The sequence below is a fragment of the Notothenia rossii genome, assembly GCF_949606895.1.
Source record: "Notothenia rossii genome assembly, chromosome: 7".
NCBI classification, from domain to species: Eukaryota; Metazoa; Chordata; class Actinopteri; order Perciformes; family Nototheniidae; genus Notothenia; species Notothenia rossii.
Genome location: NC_136905.1, coordinates 13,968,035 through 13,974,626, shown reverse-complemented (window position 1 = coordinate 13,974,626; position 6,592 = coordinate 13,968,035). Strand labels below are relative to the sequence as shown.

The following is a 6,592-nucleotide window of genomic DNA, read 5'->3' as shown; positions in this document are numbered from 1 at the left end:
CAGAGAAAAGGACACACACGTTTAACTTCCTCTTCTGGAAACTGAACGAGAGGTAGAAATGTGGCGGGATTTAAACGTTGTCTCTGTTTTCATAAAGTTTAAAGAAAGATATTGAGAACCTGTTGGAAGCAGACTGAGTGAGAAACAGAGAAACATCCGGTGAGTTTTATCTCTACGTGCAGCACGAACAGGTTTAACGTTCACGAGACAGATCACGGCCAACTCGTGTCCCGCAGTTATTGAACATTAATGGAAGGATTTCAACTCCAACTTTTGGCTTTTTGCTTTAACCTTTTTGCGTTTTATTTGCACTAATTACATGTAAAATAGACATTTTGGTTATATTATTCAGTCACTCACTACACATTCACTTAATAACTGTCTCACTGACACATCTCTTACGCTTCTGTTTTTTTAGGGTTTCAATTTCCTGCCGTCTAGTTTTACAAAATGGTATGCCTGAAACTGTTACGGCAGGTTTCATGTGTTAGGAAATTACAAAAATGGCTACTTTTAGTATTGTCGAGTTTGTGCTGCGTGGAAATGACCTTTTCCTGGGCTGTAAAGCTTTTAACCTAAATACATGGATTAAAAAAGCAGTTTCTAATTGAAGAATTAGTACTTGTTTGAGACATTTTTAAATAACAAAATGGCAAACAATCTGTTGTGTCAGCTTCTCAAATGATTTCCTAAATAGTTTTATATCATTGGAAATTGAGCATCTTTAGATTTGGACTGAATTAGCTCAACATTGTTCGTTAAGCTAGTGGTTCTCAAACTTTTTTCAATCATGTACCCCCTTCGAAAAAGAAATTCAGCCAAGTACCCCCTGATCAGCGCAAAAACAATTTGTTAAGGAAAAAATGCCAATATAAAGAGGTACAGTACAGCGCTGCACCATCAGTGTCTGATTTATTAAAACAATAACATGAGAAACACTTAAATGCTACATTTAAAATGTTTACAATCCATCACTAAATTCATGGCAAATCAATTTGAACATCATGCAATAACACTAAGACGACATTAGTTGCATTGAACTGATCTTTTTAATAAGTTGTACTTACAATGTAGTGAGAAACATGGGCTTGTGCTTCACTTAGGTCCTTTGTCATTCTGACAGGGAGGCAACTGCAGTTATTACACTTCGCGTTTTGAAATATGTGTAGGCCTAACTGTGTTAATATAAAAGCCAAACTGCTCAAACTTCGTTACTTTTCCTAAAATTGGTATATTTGTATATGTATTTATTTTTGGGGCGTGGGGAATGAAGAGAAACAAATATATGAGCATTTTATGAGCATGGGATTTTGACTCCTCATATAAACATATGCATAAGGTTGCGCTATACAATTGCGGCCACACGCCGTTGTCAAGCTACGCTTATTGTTTAGGTCCTTTTGAAAAGCAGGCAGTCACATAATTAACTAGAACTAGCTAGATCTGATAGATTTGGACATAGACGCGAGTGAAGTATAACCGGACATGAGAGAGAGATCAGAGATCAGAGCAGCTGCTGCTGACGGAGAACACGCAGCTCTGCATTATCACAGCTCCGCCGCTGTGACGGATCGTTGAGCCGAGCAAAATACACTAAGAGTTAGACCTAACACACTTAGCTAGTTTATCTACTCTGGAACTAGTTATAAATATATTTATTCTTTACTGTCGGGTCACTTATTACAGGTTCAGCGAGCTGCACGAGACTGACGGGCTGTCAGGAGAGGGGGAGGAAAAGAGAGCACCCCGTTTATTTTTTACCATTTTATTATCCAGAATTACTGTAAACTTTTGAATAAAATAGTTAGTCTACTATTATTAGTTTGTGTAAATGCATTAATTATGTTTTTTTTATTAATTAACATAAAATAAATCTCACGTACAGTACCCCTGCAGTACTCCAACGTACCCCTAGGGGTCCGCGTACCCCCATTTGAGAACCACTGCGTTAAGCTACCACAAATTGATTTTAACCTTTCATGATGGCTCAAAGTTGCATGAGAAGTTTTTAATGAGCCTTTCACTTTACTTGTTGCTTATTTTTTTGTTTCAATTACTTTATTGTCTGTTTCTGATTCACATGTCTTCATAGTACTTTTTTTCTTGGGCTGAACATTTGGAGTTGTCATTAAATGAGCCTCACAATGTGTAGTGTAGCCTAAGCTAGTTTTAATGGTTAATTTCTTAGTGTGGGGACCGTTAAAGAAATACAGCATTTTGTTTCTCTTTCCTAAATGTATAGGAGACAACAGAGGTATGTGTAAAGTCTAACAACAATACATTTTTTTAACAGCTCCTTGATCCTCGGCAGCACCTGATCTAAACACGATGGAGGAAGGTAGGTGCACAGGTATTACAGCATGTACACAGTCTGTTAGTTTGAGTTAAGGTTGGCTACAACAAGCCGAGTTTAAAAGCAGGATCTGACCGGAAAACGTATTTCCTTCTGTTTTCTCATGTAGGAAATTCTTCACTCGACTTACACAATAGCATATTGTCGACTAATCAGTTAATTTGGTTATTGGGTTGTTTTTACATTACATTTCATTTAGCTGACACTTTTATCCAAAGCGACTTACAATTACTGAATACAGCGACATTCTCCCTGGAGTAACTAAGGGCTAAGTGAATTACTCAAGGGCACACTACTGGTGGTGTTCCTGCCGGGATTTGAACTCCCAACCTTCCGATCTTCAGCCCACCTCACTATCCATTAGAGACCACCACTGCCCCTTTTTTACCGGACCCCGGATCTGTAAAACTTAATTTTCCTAACAAAGAATCATGAAGAATCACCACATTAAACTTGTGTTTACCAGAGATGTGCTCCTTAGTTTCTTAGAAGTAATTCATTCAGAGTAAATGGTAATTTTCTGGTTTTGTAATATTAGATTCATTTTATTTATTTATTTATTTTTTAAAGGAAATGGACTTATGTAACCGGTCTGTGGGAGCCATAATCCTTGTTTGTTGCAAGGGGATCAAATACTTATTTCCCACAGTTAAATTCAAACATACATTTTAATCTTGTATATAATGTCAATATCTGGATTTTCTTTTTGATATTCTTACTCACACTGTTAAAATAAACCTAAATGATAGACTGTTCATTTGTTTGTAAGTGGACAAACTTACAAAATCTGCAAGGGATCAAATACGTTTTTTCTTCCACTGTTTTGAAAATAAAGAAGTCACTGTTATAGAATTAAATCATTTGTTTGGAAATGTATCAAGTTGGCTTCATGGCATCATCAACACTTTACTCATTATTCCCTCCTTCCTCAGGGGAGCACTTTGTGGATAAACATAGAACCGAGCTGATCAAGAGAGTGAACTGCGTTGCAGACATTTTGGATCAGCTCCTTGATGAAGGAGTCATCACACAATCGAGTTATAGTGATATCATGGTAATCCCAACCTCTCAGAAGAAGATGAGGGAACTCTTCAGTGGTCCCCTGAATGCAGCAGGACCTCGTGGCAAAGACGTCTTCTACAGAATCCTTGAGAAAGAGGAGAAATATCTCATTGAGGAGCTAAAGGGAAAGAAGTGAATGTTGAGGAGAAATCATTTTTTAGACTAAACGTACATTGTGCCTCAAGAAAGAAAAGCATCTTAAACGATTCCAATGGGGAAATAGTAATGTAAATGTCTCTGTGGGGGTTCTATCAAATATAGCTTTTGCACCTTCATGTTTAATCATAGCTCTTTTTTACACTTGGACCAGTCATATTTTGTAAAATGTATACGTTTTCCTGTAAGGTTAAAACCAGAGTCAGCAAACCATGTAAGTCATTCATGTAATGTAATGATGTAAGAAATGATTTAGCGTTCTCACCTGACATGTAATGTTTTGATCCAGCAAATCCCAGATGGATTGAGTCTGCTTTTAACCTATTTCTTATAAATTAAAAGATGCTTGATCATGAATGATTATCCTTAGGTTTTGCATGCAGATTTTAATTTTGATTATTCTCTTATGTGCTAAAGGATTCTCTTGTTTTTTTTTCCCTCATGAAAATCTGTTTACTTTTGGAGGCCAATGTTTTCTATTTCGAAATACGTTTTCAATAAACTCTTATAAATATTACACATGTCGAGTGAATAGAGTGTTTTAAAAGTTGAAGCAAACATAATGATGTAATGAAGTTAACAGATTTAGGAACGTCGCTCTCCTAGATTTTTTTTTAATGTTTACATATTATTCTTATTATTTATTAAACTGATTGTTCAGAGGGGTACTGGAAGAAGGTATATTCTGTTGACGTTATCCACAAACATTAATTGATTAACCAACCTCAATTTGTATGAACTAATCGTTTAGCCTTACCTTCTTGTATGTTTGGATGAAGCGAGGCAGGACTTTACTTGGTGATGAAAGTACAGTTTATACATTTAAAGGGGAACTGCAGCAATGTTTAGATATCCAGTCTGTTTAGGAGTCTTGTAAAGTAGCTGCTGCATGAGTAAAAAAAGTTATATAAAGCCTTTTGTGGTTCTAGAGGGAGCTGTCTGATAGATAATGCCTTTTGGAGTTAAATACTGCATATCTGGAAATGTAATGTGTTTGTATTATGTTAGATTTTCTCATTTCAGTTGCAAATTCACGTGTGGGATGTAGGTCATGAAATGCTTTTTTAAGGATTCATTTTAAAGTGTGTTGTTGAAGTGATGCTGCATTACACTCCTGTTATCACATGGGGCTCTGAACCCATCCCTCCAGCCTCACCACTGCACACCCAGATGTTATATTATAAGCACAAATGCATCTGTGTGACGACTGAGTCAGTGACATTCTTTAAAATACTGGTCAGAAATTATCTGTTTAACAGCTTTTTTTTATTATTAATGCTACCATTTTATTTCCAATATGTCCTATCTGCTGTATTATCTTTGTCATTTGTTTTATTAATATTATGTTTGGGCTTTTTATTATGCTTTGGGGTGCGGGAAGGGGGATGCTGAGGGCGCTGCAGCACCCCCTAGCGGCAGGCAGGCGGGGCTCCTCTGCCTGCACATTTAATTTTCATCATATTTGTATTTCATTTAATTGTGCCTGAGATATATTTTATATTACATATTTTTATTCAAATGATAATTTTAAACTATATGATAAATTATTTAGCTTCAGGGAAGAAAAATAAAAAAGATGTGAAAAAAAAGTTTTTGGGCAACTTTTAACGTAGTAAAAGAAACTGACATGGCGCCAAAACGTATCTCGGAATTCTTTCTCACTAAAAGATGCAGGGGCAGGGCGTTATTACGCAGAATCAGTGTAATTGTCACGATCTTAGTTTTATGTCACGGTTTTAGTTTGTTCTGTCTTGTCATGGTTTTATTTTGCAATTCTGTTCTCCCTGTGTCTTGTCTTGTCGTTAGTTTCCCTGGTGTTTCTGATTGTGTTCACCTGTTGCCCTTGTGTTTCTCCTTCCCTGCCCGGCTGTTTCTCGTCTCGTGATTACCCCTCCCTGTATTTAGTCTTGTCTCTTCCTGTGTTCGGTTTCAGCTTTTGTAAATAAAGATCGCCTTTTGTTTCATTTTGAAACCTGCTTCCCTCCTCAATCTGCATTTGGGTCCTTTTTTCCCCAACCCTGACAGTAATATGTAGCCAGGAATTAGCAATGCCTTGATAGCCTACTTCAATCAATGTAAATTCCACATTGTTGGTAAAATAATATGTAACATCTTAATAGTGTGTGTGTGTGTGTGTGTGTGCTCCCGCTTTTGTGCGTGCTCTATAGAGAGGCGAAGTCCCTCCCCTTCCGGGAGCCTCCATGGGACCCCGGAAGCGGAAAATTATACATAGAAGTCAATGGAGAGAGAAAAGTTATCTTTTGATCCCGTTTGAATTGTGCCACGAATGACACATATGATGTTTGTCAATCTTAAACAATCATTTCCATGCAAAAAAAGTCACAGTTTGTCGTAAAACTGCTGAAATATAAGACTATGAATAATACGCAACTAGAAAGACTACAAATCCTAAATGCATTCTGGGTCGCGTAAGTGATGTCATAGGCGATAATGCTCCAAGACTGGTTGTGACTCGCAAAGCAAAGAGGAAGAAGAAGACTGATTTATTCCCTCCAATAAATATAAGAGATTGCTCCAATAAATTCACTTTTACAAGATGCCTGTGTGCTTTGTACGAGGTTGTAATCACAAAAGAGATCATACCACTTGCTCGTTCTATCGCTTCCCGTCTGATGAAAGGACCAGGAGTCGTCGGACCAAACATATCAGGTAATATACATGTTTTGCATGGAACATAGTCAAGTTAGCTACCTAGCTAGTAGCGAGCATGTTAGTTAGCATTATATTACATTACTTAGCCTTGTCATTTGTATTAGCCTTAACACGAAGTACACCGAAATGTTAAACAGTAAGAGTATTCATGATGGTAAGTATTTTGTGAAACATTTGAAGAGTAGCCTATCGCCCCCTCCACCAGGTGCTAAGGGGGCGGGAGGTAGGCTAACGCCACATTAGTATCAGCGATCTTTTCTACTTAATGCTATCTGCACAAATGGTTAACATTGACCATTAAAAGATCAGGCAGTTCAGGGAGAGTCGAAGGCAGGAAGGCAGGCAGCT

At 37.3% G+C, this 6,592-nt stretch overlaps 1 long non-coding RNA gene across 1 annotated transcript; it reads left to right on the top strand.

The window, feature by feature from the left end:
* LOC307013184 lies at positions 1 to 4,088 on the top strand. The gene is made up of 3 exons (XR_013800883.1): positions 1 to 159; positions 2,294 to 2,338; positions 3,286 to 4,088. It is a non-coding gene; the product is annotated as an uncharacterized lncRNA (long non-coding RNA).
* Positions 4,089 to 6,592: the final 2,504 nt, after the last annotated feature.